The following is a 14,895-nucleotide window of genomic DNA, read 5'->3' on the forward strand; positions in this document are numbered from 1 at the left end:
AGTTTCTCTTTCGTGATATGGATGTAATTTCTGATATTTATAGGCTTCCATCATCTTTATTACTTAACTTTGCTTGCCAGAAAGTGTAACTCATAGTTGAAATATCACGCATAATTACACTGAAATTATATGAATGTCACACACAGCAATCTAAAACCTTGCAAGCTATGTTCCCTTCTCTGTCCTTCTCTCCCCCATGTTTTAATTTACGTCATTCCATCTCTTTGAAAATAAAAATTCCATTCTTTCACTCCGACTTCGTGTATATGTTTAATTTTCATTTATTTCTTGTTTCCTTCTTTCCTTCTTTGTACTACCTGCGATTTGCTTAAATAATAAAAAAAATTCCATTCTTTCACTCCCAGTCCCTGCGTGCATTTATTTAATTTTCATTGATTTCACCTTTCCTTCTTTGTACTAGTTGCGATTTGCTTAAAAAAAAGAACATTATTTCACTCTGATTCCGTGTGTGCATTTATCTCACCTTTCCTTCTTTGTACTAGTTGCGATTTGGTTGGAAAATAACCATTCCATTGTTTCACTCCGTCTCTGCATTTATTTTTCATTTATTTAAGCTTTCATTCTTTGAACTACTTTGATTTGCTTCCTGTCTCTTGTGCAGCGGTGGCTCCAGCATTAGAGAAACTAAACGTTAAGTAATTTATAGCGTGTGCTCTGTCTGGTGTCCCATGATATCGTGTATCCCTGCACTCAGCCCGAGCAGAGATCGACTGCTTCTGTCTGATCCTGCCCGGGCTGAGTTCATTTTCCGAAGACGGCCGAAGTGCAGGGGATACACGATACCAGGGGGATACCACAACACCGGCACTAAATTGAAGCAGAGCAACATGCATTTTTCGACCATTCAGAGAACTCTGTGAAATCACGGGGAAATATTTAATAAATTGTACCGATTAGGGGGACCCAAAGTATGTCTTGACGTGGCCCCCCAAATCCTTAAAACAGCACTGCCTGTTTAAAGATCCAGGACAACCTTTTCCTCCTCAGAATGTGACCTCTCTGAGAACAACTATGCTGTGGATGGAATGGTGATTGAGCACCTCTGTTGTTGTACTTTGAAGTATGCACTTTCCTTGGGGCATAACATAAATGTTGAAACAAACAAGCTCAGACTGGTGATGTCAGCCGAGCAAGCTCTCCCTTCACCATCTTTCCCAAAAGCACATGAGGAGAAAACCTTTGTAAAAGTTTTGCTGCACTTTATTAATTGACATGAAAGTATGGATATGTGGCGCTATCTGGTTTATAAAACTTTATCCAAATTGCTCTTACCATCTGCTGGCAAGTTTTTGTCAGACATGTTCATTAGCTTTAGGGTGGCTTGGATTAACAAGGACTTCTGTAAAGCTGTATTTGAATTGCCTAGCAAGCAAACGACACACTAGTTCCAACCATGAAGGATTTGTGGATCAGCCATTTGACCAGAAGCAGCAACATCCTCATTGTGGTGTGCGAGGTCAGGGCCTCGCACGCAGCAAAGTTAGCGCAATAACGGACACACACACTGTGGCTGGAGGTATGCCGGAAAGACCCCGAGCGGTCTTCCGCGCTTTTATTATATACCTCGGGCGTGCCCGTCCCGAGGGTGAATGCATGCATGCGTGTAATCGATACATTGTTGTTCAGAGGCCGGGTGGCTCTCTACATCCCTCCTTCAATTTAGTTCATCTGACGGACTGCTCTTTCACTTGGTTATGGGGAAGTCCACACAAAGTCTCGTAGCCTCTGACTGTGGCCGGGATTGGGCCGTAGGTGATATCGGTGATTGTGGCGGACAGGAGACCCCGCAGCCCCGGCCGGGGTTGCATCACCATCACGATCGGAGGGAGTATGCTCAGATGTTTCACTTCGGGGACTGATGGGTTGACGTCTGTCTTCGCCGGACCTGTCAGGGTTCGGGGGGGGACACGGATTCATGGTCCCTGGGTCTTACGTCGCCCTGACGGTCTGAGTCTGTCTCGGTTGTTTCTTCAGTGTCTCTGGGGTTACCATCCGGTCTCCCTATTCTTTTGAAGCACGACACGTTGCGGGTGACAGTCTGTTGGCCGAGGCGGGCGGTCACCATCATTCCTCGAATCCTTTCAACGATCCATGTTTCCGGCTCAAATGGGGTCCTGAACTTCCACCCTCGGTGGCGATCTTGCACCACCACAGTGTCCCCTTCCTGTAGCCCAGGTAGCCTGGCATGTCGTCCTTCGCTTGCCTTTTGATTTGTGATGGTTCTCCTTGACTGGATCGCCTCACTGTCCCTTATTTCCGGTGTCCAGGTGGGGGACGTGGGGATGTTTCCCCTTGGGGCTCTTTTGAACAGGACGTGTGCGGGAGCACATTGTGTGGTGCTATGTGGAGTCTGCCGCTATGCACTTAGAAATTGGTCTAAAGCGGCCTCTGGGTCTTTTCCATCGTTGACAGCGATGAGGAGGGCCCTATTGAGGGTCCGCATGAGTCTCTCCACTTCGCCGTTCGCTTGCGGCCACAAAGGTGTGATTCTCCTGTGTTTAATCCGTAGTCCTTCCAGATAAGCTTGGAACTCTCTCCCTTGAAAATGCGGCCCATTGTCCGATTTCACTTCGTCTGGGAGCCCCATCGTGGCAAAAATGTGGTCCAGCGCCTTTTTGACTTGCCCGAACGCTGTGGAAGTGAGCAATTCTACGACAGGGAACTTTGAAAATGAGTCCACCACCACCAATGTGTGTCGACCATCCGGGAAGCTTCCAAAGTCGATGCTTAGCTGAGTCCAGGGGGTCGTCGCGGCCTCTTCCGTGATGACAGGGGCCGGAGCTGGATCCGAACCCGTGATGGTGCATGCGTGACAGGATCGCACCATGTCGTCCACCATGCGATCCATGGCTGGAAACCACACTTTGTTGCGCAATCGGGCTTTTGTTTTGGCCATCCCTTGGTGGCCCACGTGTGCTATCGTGAGCATGTGTTGCTGAAGGCTCGCGGGCACGACGATAAGGTGTCTTGGCAGTACGATTCCTTCGTCCCCTATGCTCAATTCATGGCGGATCTGCCATAGCTGTTGTCGGGCGTGGCTCACTTCCGGTCGTAGTCCTTGAATTCCATCTAGGAATCGAGTCCAGCTTCCATGTTCTAGGGCTTTCTTGACTCTGACCAGAGTCTCGTCGGCAGCCGTGGCTTCCCCTATTTCCGGCAGGGTGAGTGTGTCCGGGCATGCAGCCATGGACACCATGTGTACAAACTCTTCTACGACCTGCCCATCTGCAAGCGGGAGTGCCTTCTTGGTCACATCTGGGTGTCTGGACAGATAGTCTGCTGGATTGTGGGCGCCCGGCCGAAAGATCAGGGTAAAGTTGTAGCCTTGTAGCTGGACTGCCCATCGCTCAATTCGCGGGGGAGCGAGTCTGGAGGATCCAGTGAACAGTGGTAGGAGTGGTTTGTGGTCGGTTACGATGGTGAAGTTCTGGCCGCAGAGATAGAGGTGAAAGTGGTGGCAGGCCCACTTAATGGCTAGCGCCTCTCGCTCAATCTGGGCGTACCGAGTTTCAGTGTCTGTGAGGGCTTTGCTCGCATACGCCACAGGTCTCCACTCGTCCCGGCCGTGTTCTTGCAGCAGGACTGCACCGAGGCCTACCGGGCTGGCGTCTACGATTAGTTCGGTCTTTCTGCGCGGTTGGAAGTAGGCCATCGTGGCCTTATCCAGAAGGCTTGCCTTGATTTCCTGGAAGGCCTGGTTCGCTGCGCATGTCCATTCCCACTCCTGATCCTGTTTTGTGAGTGTTCGGAGGGGCTCGGCCAGATCTGCTAAATTAGGTATGAATCGGCCACAGTACGTGGCCATCCCGAGGAAACTCCTCACCTCCGATGGGTTCTTGGGCGTGCTTGCATTTTGGATGGCTTCTGCTTTCTTCGGGTCAATCCGGAGCCCTTCGCGCGTGAACCTGTAGCCAAAGAAGTCGACGGCTTCCTGATAGAATGAGCATTTCGCTCGGTGGAGCGTCAACCCGTGTTCTTGGAGTCTCTGTAGGGTGGCTCTTAGGTGGGCGTGGTGTTCCTCCAGCGTGTCCGAGTAAATGAGAATGTCATCACTCAGATTGATGACTCCGTTCAGCCCAGATAGAACTTCCCTAATTGCGTTTTGAAATACCTCGGCTGCTGATGACACTCCGAAGCTCAGCCTCTTGTACCGTCGGAGTCCGACATGCGTAGAGAAAGTTGTGATATATCGGCTGCTTGGTTCAAGTTCCAATTGGTGGTACCCCGCGTTGAGGTCAAGTTTTGAGAACCACTTCGCCCCGTTGAGGTCGGCGACGATGTCATCCATGGTGGGCGTGATGTGACGCTCCCTCTTCACGGCAACGTTCGGCAGTCTCATGTCGACACATAACCTGATGGCGCCAGGCTGCTTGGGTTTTGGGGCCACCACCAGCGGGGATACCCAGGGAGTCGGTCCCGACACCTTCTCGATGACGTCTAGATCCTCAAGCCTCTTCAGTTCCTCTTCCACCTGAGGGCGGAGATTGAACGGCACTCTTCGGTGTCTTAGCGCGACAGGACGTATGGAGGTGTCTATGTGCAGTTTGACTTTCTTGCCTTTGAGCTTTCCAAGGCCACTGAACAATGCAGGGAATTCTTGTAACATGTTGTCAGCGTGTGATTGATGGACTTGGTTGGCGAAGAAACCCAGTCCCAGATCTTCGGCTGTGTTACAGCTGAGCAGTGTGCCTTTCTTCCCCTCAGTAATGTGAAACTTTGCCTCTGTGGTGTAGTCTCCGTTGCTAATGGTGGTGCTAATGACTCCGCGCAGGGGTTCCGTGCCCCCATAGGTGTATATTCGGGCGGTCGACGTGGCTAGTGGAGGTCTGGGCGACATTTGTTCATACTGATCAGAGTCCATGACATTCACTGAAGCTCCAGTGTCAATGAGAGCTCTGATTTCCGATCCTTCCACCGATATCGTGCACATGGGGGGTGGTCTCTTCCTGGTAGAGATCCGGCTGACATACGATATCACATACACTTCGTCGTCTTCCTCATCTTCATAGTGCGGCCTCCTGTCTTGGGCATGCGTGTCGGGAGGTGGGTGTTCGGGTTCTAGCGATAGTTGTCTCACCCTTGAGGTCATCGACCGAGACCCATACCCGCCCCGTGACCTTGGGGCATTTGGCCTGTATCTCCCTCCTTGGCACACGGCGGCAAAGTGATTGAGCCTGCCACACTTCGAGCAGATCTTCCCTTTCGCGTTGCACACAGCTGTCGCTGCGTGGTCTCCACCGCAGTATGCGCATTGAGCCTCCCGGGGTTGCCATTGTCGTGTTCGTCCACCCGCTGGTCTTCTGTGTATTGCGTCAACCGTTTCTTCTTTGATGGACGCCATTTTGGGCGTGGCTGGTGGGGCCATGGGGGACCGGAGCGCCAGCTCCATCTCGTCTGCTCTTGAGTCTGATAGTTCATGGGAGCAAGCCAGGACAAGGATGGCGTCCAACGTGATGCCGGGCTGCCTGAGGATGAGCTTTCTGAGTAGTTTCGACCTGCACCCTACAATGATCTGGTCCCGTATCTCCTCACGCGGGTCGGTGAATGGGCAGCTGCTGGCCAGCCGGCGCAGCCTCGCGTAGTACATGTCCACAGATTCGGCATCAGTTTGCCACGCCCGCTTAAATTTGAATTTTTTATAGTCGGTGTTCAATTGGGGGTCAAAATGTGTGTTCAGCGCGGCCACCGCCGCGTCATAGTCGTCATCTTCTCCCGTGTTCGGGAGGGACTCGAAGAGGTCATATATTTCTGGGCCCCCGTAGAGGATCAAGAGCGATCTCTTTACAGTGTCGTCCGTTTCTCGGGTCCCTTTGAAATATAGATTCAGACGCCCCAGCCACGCCTTCCACCGCGGTGCCGCAGTTGCGGGGTCTGCTGTTTCACTGAAGGGTGGAATGGGGGCCACGCCGGTATGAGCATGACTGATTACGTGTGTGTCGGCGTTGCGGCCTTGAGGTGGGCCAGCGGGCCCTGGTTGCGCGGCATTGGTGACAGGTGCTGCGGTCGCGCCTCCAGTGGCGTTGTCAGTCATGCTTTTGTCCCCTCTCTGTATTGCTTGGTCTGGGGCAGGGGTAATGCTTTGGCAGGCTGCCACTGCACTGTGATGGCAGGAGGTCTCCTATAGTTTGATTTTGCCAGTGCTTTATTTTTATTTTTTCTTCCTGTTCTTTTTTTTTTTTCAAAACGTGCTCAGGAACGGTGAATACTGATATGTTTTTCAGTTCCCACTAGGCAGTCCAAAGCGGAGTGAGGGACGACGTGTGAGGGCGCAGGGCAGGGCGGGCGTTGGAGGCTCCACGTGTCAGGAACCTCGGGGTTGACGTGCAGCGTCTCCCCTCTTCACCCCTCCCCCACCGGGGCAGCGCGCCTCTAGAAGCGCGCGCGCGCACACGCGCTATACGCCGGGGCTGATGGCGAGCCCCCAGACAGTGACGCGCGTAGCGCGGGGGGGCCTCGGCAGGGCCGCAGGGACAGCGCACTCACCCGGCACTAGGAGGAAGGCCAAGCGCAGCTCCCGCCAGCTGAACACGCTCCGCGACAGGAGGCGCGTGGGCGGGGGCCGTCAGCGAGGCACAGCAGCAGGCCGGCGGACGAGCTCCGCGGCCAGGGACGGCACAGGCAGCCACAGCCTGTGGAAGGCAGCAGGTAGGGGGGCGAACAGCTCCAACAAAGGCTAGGCACGCGCGGGGGCGGTACCGGCCTCGTCGCCAATGTGGTGTGCGAGGTCAGGGCCTCGCACGCAGCAAAGTTAGCGCAATAACGGACACACACACTGTGGCTGGAGGTATGCCGGAAAGACCCCGAGCGGTCTTCCGCGCTTTTATTATATACCTCGGGGCGTGCCCGTCCCGAGGGTGAATGCATGCGTGCGTGTATTCGATACATTGTTGTTCAGAGGCCGGGTGGCTCTCTACACTCATTTATCTTCAAAATCCAAATGAACATCCCTAGAACAGGGAAGCAATTAGGAAACTCCATAATCCTAATTATCACCATAGACATCATCCTCCTCTTGATGACAATAGAGGACTAAAACATCCGATAACTACATCAGAAGAAGGGACGGGGGCACTAGAGAGCCAGCAGTAAGGTTGCCGTACCTTAGTGCAGTTCTGCAAGCTGGGGCACAATGTAGCATTGTTGTGTGGGCAGCAATGTAAACCAGCAGATCTCTCTATCTATATCATTTCTGATGGCCCAGCTTGAAGAAATTGGCAATACTTTTTGAATGTGAGGCGAACCTGCGCAGAGGAGCAGCTGACTTGTGGCCGTTCTGTCTTGAGACCCCTGGCCACTAGGGTTGCTGGGGACCGGTTGACCTCACCAGGGTCCTCGAGCCAGCGGTGAACGCAATGATCGGAGAGTAGAAGCCCCGGATGAGGCCACATAGGAAGTGCCGCACATTATGGGCCAGACTAACACATTTCAGTGATTGTGCCTGCATTGAAAAGCATTAGTCACGAAATAAGATAATTTCCATTTCTCAAGGAGTTCTTAGGCTGTGTATTGAGAATAAGAAGAGAAAATCATATGTGTTTATGTAATTTTATTTTAAAAGACCTGCTTAAGAGGCCTCGTGTAAGTAGTGCCACTGGTTAGGGGTCCTGCTCCAGCAAACCCAGTTTTGAGACCGTAACCACCATGTAAGAGCTGTAGCAAAGCCAATCAGAACAGGGTTATTTTTTTGGGGAGTGGTCAGCAAATTCCCTGAATGCAGCCTCTATCCTCCAGCAATATGCAGCGTTGGTCCTGTCATATTGTGCCTCTTCTTTTTATTGTATAAGGCGCTCATGATCCCAGCCGGTTCTAGAAGATGTCTATCAAGCCAGAACGCTGGGTCCTCCTGAGGAACATGAAGCCAGTGATTAATCGCGACGAGCTGGGAAGCCCAATAGTATGCTTTGATGTCAGGAAGAGCAATCCCGCCGTCGTACCAACTCCTAATGAGTTTATGAAGTGCTATGCGGGGTGCTTTCCCATCCCACAGCAGCGTCGTCACCTCCGCATTAATTGCACCAAAATATGCCGAGGGGACAGGGAACGGAGTATTCTGCAGCGCGCATAGAAACCTTGGGAGTGCCACCATTTTAAAGAGTGCAGCTCGGTCCAGGGGTGTTAAAGGTAACGTGCGCCACTGTTTGACGTCTTTCTTGAATCTCGCTAGGAGTTGAGTCAGGTTAATTTCTGTGAATTGTGCACGATCGTGCGTTACAAATACCCCCAGGTCCTTAAACCCATTTGTGATTATTTGCAGAGCACACCCCTCCAGCAATCGCGGCGGGGGACCCTGCAGAACATATAACAATGACTTGTCCCAATTGAGGGTGTATCCGGACATCCGCCATATGCTGCGCATATATCTAATAAGCATTCAATGGAGCGCGCAGGGCATGTCAAATACAACAGGATGTCATCCGCATAAAGCAAAATACAATCCTCCCAGCCAATCGCCCACCGTATTCCTCGTAGCATGAGATCCTGCCTAATCCATGCTGCCAGCGGCTCTAATACTATCGCAAAAAGCAGGGGTGACAGCGGACACCCCTGTCTTGTCCCTCTCCCCAGCGGGAATTCTTTAGACAGATAGCCATTAACCACCACCTGCGCCATTGGTCGTGTGTACAGTAAGCAGATCCACGCACAGAATTTTGGTCCAAAGCCCATGTGTTGGAGGACGGCAAAAAGAAAAGGCCACTCCACCAAGTCAAACGCCATTTGTGCGTCTAAAGAAAGTATGGCAGCCTCCTCCGCTATGGTCGACCTACGCTCTATTACGCCAAACAGCCGCCTCAGATTGAGCGCCTTATTGCGGTGGGGTATAAACCCTGTGTAGGAGGATGGATATCTGGCAGGCCTTAACAATCCTGAAGGCAGAGTGCTTGGTTTTATGTGAGATGGTGCTCTAGCATGAGCTGAGCCTGTCTGCAGCTTTCGGAACCATGTCCTTATAGCTGTTCTATGATATTGCCATACAATATACTCTTAAGTGCATTATAATCCTCGCGGTTATTGCTAACTTCGGCGTGGCTTTATCGAAACATGTTGTTTAAGGTGTCATACATTTTGGAATACTACCCCCTCGCCAGTTCTGGCGACGGGGGTAGCATTCCACCCTTCGTTTTTATTTATTTATTTATTTTTATTAGGCTTTTTATCATTTTTCTGCACAAGTACATTTCGTATTACAGCACACATCTTTAGTCTTTACATATCCAAATAAATTCAATAAATACCTATATATAGGAGGGGTAACATAGCAAATCATAATAACAAAGTAAATGCATATAACCCAAGTTTGAAGAAATCTATGTACACTCAATATTGTGCTTTATATAGCCACTGCCTGAGCCTGCGCTTCGTCGGTCCTATCATTCTTCCAGCTAGACACAGGTTGCCAAATCTTCCGTCCTAATATCTTAGCTCTTCGCCCCTTCCTATCGTATATTGCTTTTTCCAAATTATACGTAGCAAGAAGGCTTGCAATCCATGTTTGGAAAGAGGGGGGCACCTTATCCAGCCATGCCCTTGCTATGCAAATTCGATAGATTGCCATCGAAACAAACAAAAATTCAACTGGTAATCCCTCTGTGCTTTCCTCCGCCCCCACCCCCAAAATAATTAGTTCATCTGTAAGCTTCATCTTAAATTTTAGTGAAATTTCAAAAAATTCCTCAATTGCGTTTTTTAGAGTATACAGCTGTGGGCATTGAGCAAACATATGGACAATGTCTGCCTCGTTAGAATCACATTGAGGGCAAAGTATTCCAGACATGCCACCCCATTGTGCAATTCTAGCCGGTGTATGATATAGTGAGTAAATAGTTTTATAATGTTGAGATTGTAATGTAGCTGAACAGAGCACAGTTCGACCCAAATCAAGGGATGCCTGAAAGCCTTCCGTATCGGTCCCCAGCTTTTCAATCCATTTGAGAGCATATTCCCCCCTGTCATCAATTTTAATTACTCTGAGTTCAGCATAAAGTTGCCTAATTGTACAGCAGTTGGAACGTTCTATATATTCCATTACTTTGTTTTGACCGAACCCTAGTGGGCCACCCTGCTTTTGAAGGAAAAAGCTTCTTACTTGTAAATACTTAAAAAAGCTGCGTCTTTCTATTCCAAATTTAGCTTGTAGTTCTCCAAATTGTAGTATACCCCCCTGGTTATCCAGAAGGTTACCAACCTTTACAATCCCCTTATTATTCCAGTCCTTCATAGTTGTATCCCTGAAAATGTCTCCTGGTAATGAAGTATTCGTGTACAACCTTGTGTAATTATTGTACCTACCTAGACCCAATTTTTTTGAAATCGCACTCCAGATCATATAAGCCGCCCTTAGTGTCTTAAAACGTGTGTGTTTAAAGTAACTGAAGTCGATTGTATTTAGAAATCCATTCTCCGCCCCCTCACCCAATAGTACAGTATATACATTAGTGAATCCTAATCTATCCTCAGTTTGCCCTAGACCACTCCCCCCAATCAGCCCCCGAAAATACTGCAGGGCGGCTGCCCAATAATAAAGCCTAAAGTCTGGTGCCCCCCAACCCCCCTTCTCTCTAGATAACGTCAGATACCGATAGGCTCTCCTTGTCTTCCCCTGAGCCCATATGAGTCTGTTAAGTATCCCTTCTAATTTATTAAACCAATTATGGTTATAATGTAATGGGATAGCTCTAAAAAGATACAAAAACTTCGGGAGAGTCACCATCTTGATTACGTTAATACGGCCCATTAGAGTAAGGTGTAGAGTGTGGATCCTTACAGTATTTTCTTTTACTTTTGCCAGGAGTGGACCCATATTTAGCTCTACCATTTTATCTAGGTCAGCTGTGATTCTTATTCCTAGGTATACCGCTTCTGTGACCACTCTTGTATCTTGATATATTACAAAGTTATTCTGTACTATCTGTGTCTTCTCTTTATTTATTGAGTATCCTGAGACCCTACCAAAGTTTACTGCTTCCTGCTCTATTTCGACTATTGCACTTTCTGGATTCGGTGTAATGATTGCTACGTCGTCTGCGTATGCGAATATTTTATGCTCCTGCCCGTGGAGTTTAACTGGAAGGATAAAATTATTCCCCTCTAGTCTTTGCAACAAGGGATCCAGATATAGTGCAAATAAAAGTGCCGATGCCGGGCAGCCCTGCCGTGTACCCCGCCTTATTGATACTTCGGAGGTAAAACCTTTGTTAATCCTGATTCTTGCCAAGGGTTCCACATATAGAGCCTGAATAGCCTTAGTAAAACCTACCCCTATGCCCGACCATTCCAAGACCTTCCACAGATACCCCCAGGAGACCCTGTCAAAAGCCTTTTCTGCATCCAAGAATACTGCAGCGACAGGGTCTCCTGCAGCTCCCACAGCATCGAAGATGATAACCATTTGTCTTGTATGTTGCGTAGTCCCTTTCCCTGGGATAAATCCGTGCTGTGCGGGATTCACTAAGCTCTCAATTATCTTACTTAGCCTCTGAGCCAGTGCTTTAGAATAAATTTTTGTGTCTGCGTTCATAAGCGTTATGGGTCTATATGAACCCGGCTCCAACGGTGACTTGTTCTTTTTAAGGATTACAATGATGTCTGCCCTCGCCCATGACTGCGGAATAGACTCCCCTATCTGTGCTTGTCTTACTGTCTCTAGCATATCTATCCCCAGGACATCCCAGAAGGTTTTGTAAAATTCAGCTGGAATTTGGTCAGGGCCTGTTGCTTTCCCTGTTGGCAGTAGAGTTACTGCATTTTGAACTTCCTGCAAAGACAATGGCATTTCTAATACCTCCTTTTCTTCATCTTTTAACTTTACCTGTGGAGTGCCTGCCAGGTATTCCTCTATTTCGAGGTCTCTATTACTAAGGTCGTGGTCATACAAATTTGCATAAAATTCCCTGAAAACTTCCCGTACCTCCTCCACCTTATTTACAACCCTACCCCTGCTGTCCTTAATCTCTTTTATTTCCCCAGCTGCCGTATTTTGTCTAATTCGCACTGCTAGTAGATGGCCAACTCGCTCATTGAGCTCATAGCATTTTTCTTTTTTGGCCATATAGTTACCTGCAGTTTTCCTTGCAATACTCTCACTAGCCTCTGATTTCTTTAGTTCTATCCTCAGTAAAATGTCCTCCACTGATTCTTGATTCATAATAGCCTGAATAAGTTGGTCTTCCAGTTCCGCCAGATCGCTAAGCCTTCTGGTTAGCGACAATTTTCCCATTTTAGCCCTATATAGTGTAAAGCTTAGTGTTTCTCCCCGCACCCCGGCTTTAAAGGAATCCCAAACCATCCCTGTTGAAGCTGATCCTCTGTTGATATCCCAGAACTGCCTAATCCAGACCCTCATCTTATTAACATAGTCTTCCTCGCTTAATAGCCTTCTCTCAAACGTCCATTTATATTCTGCTCGTTCTCCTCTGTTGGTCTGGGGGATAGTTATTATAAGAGGGTTATGGTCTGAGAATACCCGGGGTAGTCTTTCAATCTGAGTACCAGCAACCAGGGAGCTGGAGACAAAAAAGTAGTCCAGTCTGGCAATCATCCTGTGTGGTGCTGAATAAAAAGCACTTCCTGTGCCCGGTGAATTATTAACTGCCCAGACGTCTACTAATGCGTTATGTTGTACTAAATTGTGTATGGACTGCGTGTTTTCTTTTTGCGGTCCCCCTGGGTCCCCCCTCCCATCATACCCATCCCTGACAATCCATTTACATTAAAATCCCCGCAACAGATCACAGGTTCTGGACAGAGAGCTAATTCTAGATCCTGAAAATCAAATACATCAGGTTCATCATCATTTGAGCCATATACAGAAATAATTGTGTAGCATCCAGCGCCTGTTTCTGCTTCAATCATAGCCCATCTCCCCCCTTGGTCTTCCTTCCTTTTTTTGATCTTTATTGCTCCCTTTTTGGCAATTATAGCCACACCTCTTGTCTTAGTATCCTGCTGTGTATGTGCGAGGACTTCGAAACCCAGTTGTTCCAAAAGATATTTACTCTTGCCCTCTATATGCGTCTCCTGGAGACACATAACATCTAATTTTAATGATCTTAGCATTGCCGCGACCTTCTGTCTTTTCCCTCCCTCATTTAGGCCACATATATTAATTGAGGCAATTTTTAAAGCCATCTATACTTAATGCTGTTTCCCTTGTGAAGTACCCGATCCAATCGCCCACCTCCTAGTACTAGGATATGACCATGTGCCTTTTTCTCTTGTGCTGTAGTAACCCGCCATCCATCACCTTCCCCCCGTGTCCCCCCCTCCCCCCACTCCCCCCTCTCCCCCCCCCTGTCTGCCCCACCCCCCTTTCTACAGGCAAATAGGTCATGCATGACCTATGTGTGACTGCTCTCTGCTGTAGTGTCGCCTCCCCCTCCTTTCCCTTCTCCTTGCATAGCAAGCTTCTCTAGGAGACTAGCCATGAGTCAATATCTTTTGCAGGTGTGCTCTACGTTATTCTCTACGTTATTCTAGCTACCTCGGTGCCTTTCTTATTTCTACTCCTATGGTTCTCCGTGATCTCTGCTAGATATTCGCCTGCCTTGATTTCTGAAAAAAACATTCTAGTTTGACCCCCGTGATAACTTTTAATTTCGCAGGGAACATTAAATATGCCTCAGAGCCCTGTTGCTGGAAAGGAGTAATCAGTTGTCTAAGTTTCCACCTCCTTTCTACAGTCACATGACAAAAGTCAGGCCTAGCAAAGAATGTGGTTCCGTCATATGTTTTCTTATTATCAGGCCTGGCTTTTGTCATTATTTCTTGCCTCGCAAGGAAGTTTCCCAGAAAAACTAGCATAGCCCTTGGCAAGATGACCTGATTCCCACCTTGTCTCTTCTTCTGCGTAAGTGGAAATCTGTGGGCTCTCTGAACCTCAGTCTCCCATTGCCACTGTGCCTCTGGGAATGCACCTTTCAATAGCTTGACCACATACCCTCTTGCGTCCTGCCCTTCCACTCCCTCCTCCAACCCAAGAAGTCTAACGTTATTTCGTCTCTGACGATTTTCAAAGTCTTCTACCTTCCATTGTAAGTCTTGAACAATCTTCCCCTGCTCCATTTTGTATGACTGCAAGTCTGTGAAATCGTCCTCGAGTCTGCCAGTCCTTTCCTCTACTTGAACCACTCTCTCTTCTACTTCTTCATATCTTTTGTTCATTTTTCTAATGCTCGCTTGAATTTTCTTCGTGTCTTGTCTGGCTCTCCGGCTCTCTGATCTTGCCTCTGCTTGCATCTGCTTTAACATGTTGAACATACCATCTAGTGTTGCGTGCGGTGTAGAGCCCCCATTGCTTACAGCCCCTTCTTCTTCTGGATAGTTTCCTTGTTGGATTCCGGAGGTGCCACTATAGTCCCACAGTAGCTTTTTGTTGATACTAGAGGATGAGCCTCCCCTGTCCTGCCTTATCACTGAAGTTCTTTTCTTTCGCGTGCCTTTACTTTTAGAAGCACTAGCGTGAGTTTCCTCTGAGTCTGATGAGAGTTCTGTTATACTGCCCTCTTCCTGCGAGCTTATCTGGGAAGAATCAGAACCTTCATTTACTGAAAAGAACTTATCCCCGTCCGGGGAACGCCCTCTCCCTTCCTTAGGTGCGCCCTGTTCGTGCTGTGAATCGTAGCTTGCTAAGCTTTTCAAGCTACCCCAGGTTGCATTTTGTTCCTGCTTGTTCTGATTGTTCTCTATTGGAAGCCCTACCTCGACCTGAAGGAGAGCGACCAACATTTGTGAGTTGTTATACCTCTCTGTGTCTCCCAAGTCCTTTGCGCACAGCTCCATTCCCTCCGTGCTCATTGGAGTTGCAGCCTCGGCACCCCCGCCATCGTGAAGCGCTTCCGCGGGAGGCGTGTGCTCCAGGAGCCCCTGTTGCTCGGCAAC

This window comes from Lissotriton helveticus, chromosome 11 (genome assembly GCF_964261635.1).
Source record: "Lissotriton helveticus chromosome 11, aLisHel1.1, whole genome shotgun sequence".
NCBI lineage: Eukaryota > Metazoa > Chordata > Amphibia > Caudata > Salamandridae > Lissotriton > Lissotriton helveticus.